The sequence below is a fragment of the Cupressus sempervirens genome, chromosome 8, assembly GCF_028749045.1.
Source record: "Cupressus sempervirens isolate cs-2001-9-10 chromosome 8, ASM2874904v1, whole genome shotgun sequence".
Taxonomy (NCBI): domain Eukaryota; kingdom Viridiplantae; phylum Streptophyta; class Pinopsida; order Cupressales; family Cupressaceae; genus Cupressus; species Cupressus sempervirens.
Genome location: NC_143125.1, coordinates 834,462,966 through 834,465,350, shown reverse-complemented (window position 1 = coordinate 834,465,350; position 2,385 = coordinate 834,462,966).

Genomic DNA, 2,385 nt, shown 5'->3' with positions numbered 1-2,385 from the left:
AGATTGTGAACTACTTTGATCATGAAGTCTTGTGTGATATTATGTCTGTGGATTGTTGTCATATTCTTTTGAGGAGACCTTGACAATATGATAGAAAAGCTTTCGATAATGGTAGATTGAATTAGTATACTATTTGCTAATGGGAAGAAACAAGTATTGTTGTTTTTAATTGAGAAACCTGAAGAGAATCATTATACTATAGTTAGAGTTTGCTTGGTTGAAGGAAATCAGTTTGTTAAGGACATGAAACATAATGTTTTCTTTGCTTTGATCCCTAGAAAGACTGAGAAACAAGGTGAACTTGAGCATGCACACGTGGTTAGATCTTTGTTGATAGAACTTGAAGTTACTATTTTAGATATTGTACCTGATGGTTTACTACTTGTGAGAAGTATTAGTCATTGTATAGATTTGATACGTAGAGCTAGTTTACCTTATAAAGCACCACATAGATTAACACCTGTAGAGAACAAAGAATTGAACATACAAGCATGATAATTTCTTGAGAAGGGTTTGATAAGAGAAAGTTTGAGTCATTGTGCAATACCTATTGTACTGGCACCTAAGAAGAATGGGGAATGGAGAATATGTGCTGATTCCAGAGCTATAAACAAAATAATAATTAAGTACATATTTTCCCTTTGCCTAGGATGGATTGTTTGAGTGGAGCAATGTATTTTACAAAAAAATGATTTGAAGAGTGGATATCATCATATTAGAATTAGAGAAATAGATGAATGAAAGATTACTTTTATAATTAATGAGGGTTTGTATGAGTGGTTGGGTATGCCTTTTGGTTTTAACTAATTAATGCACCTAGTACTTTTATAAGATTGATGAATGAAGTTCTAAAGAAATTCTTAAATAAATTTGTGATTGCATATCTTGATGACATACTAATCTACAATAAGACTAAAGAAGAACACCTAATGCATATTAAACATGTGTTGCAGAGGTTGAAGGAGGAAAAGTTATTGATTAACTTGAATAAATATTCTTTTATGAAAGAGGAGATTTCCTACCTTGGCTTTTTGATTTCTATTGATAGGTTGAAGATGGATCTTGAGAAAGTAAAAGCTATTCTTGAGTGGCCTACACTTAAAAGTGCTAGAGAAGTTAGATCATTTCATGGATTGATAAGTTTGTATAGAAAGTTTATTAGAAATTTCAATTTAGTATGTAATGCCATGGAAGAGACAATGAGAGGTGATAAAAAGGAATTCAGATGGACATATAGAGCAAACAAGTGCTTTGAAACATTGGAAGAAAATGTAGCAAAATTACCTATGCTTGCTTTACTTGAGTTTACCAAAGTTTTTCAAGTTGACTATGTTACTAGTGGAAGTGCAATTGGAGTTGTTTTGAATCAAGAAGGTAAGCCTATAACTTTCTATAGTGAGAAATTTAATGATGCTAACATAAAATATTTAGTTTATGACCAAGAGTTCTATGCAATTATTCAAGCCTTGAAGAAATGGAGACATTACTTAATGCCTAAGAAATTTATATTGCACACTGATTGTAAAGATTTTTAGTATTTGGGAAATCAAAATAAATTGAATCAGATACATGTGAAATTTGTTGACTACGTGCAAAATTTTTATTTGTGTTGAATCATAGAAGTGGATAGTCAAATAGAGTAGCAAATGCTTTAAGCAAGAGAGGAAGCTTGCTGATAGAGATGAGATTGAAGTGCTTGGGTTTGATGACTTGAAGAACTAGTATGAAAATGATCCCTATTTTTTAGAACCTTGGAAAGCTTGTAAGAATCATATAATTAATGAGCAAGATAAGTTGGTTGATTATTTCATTCAAGAAGATATGTTGTTTAAAAGAATTCAGATGTGTATACCTAAAGGATCTATGAGAGAAAGTATCATTAAGGAGAAACATAGTAGTGGAATTGTAGGACATTTTGGGAGTTATAAGACAGTGAAGTTGAATTCTAAAAGATACTTTTGGCTAAAGATTTATAAAGATGTTTAGAAGATGGAGAAGAATTGCAAAATTTGTCAAGTTGTTAAAGGAGCTAGTCAGAATGTGAGATTGTATACACCTTTTCCTATTCCTTGTAAGCCTTGGGAAGATATCAGTATGGAATTTGTTCTGGGATTACCTAGAACTCAGAGAGGTAATGATTTAATCTTTTTTGTGGTTGAAATTTTTTCTTAAATGACACATTTCACACCTTGTAAGAAGACATTAGATGCTCTAGATAAGAAGATCTATTTTTTAGAGAGATTGTGACACTACATGGATTGCCTAATAATATTATTTCAAATTGAGATACTAAGTTTACTGACTACTTTTGGATAACACTTCAAAAGAAGTTGAATATTAAGCTTACGTTTAGTTCTACATTTCATCTATAGATAGATGGAATGC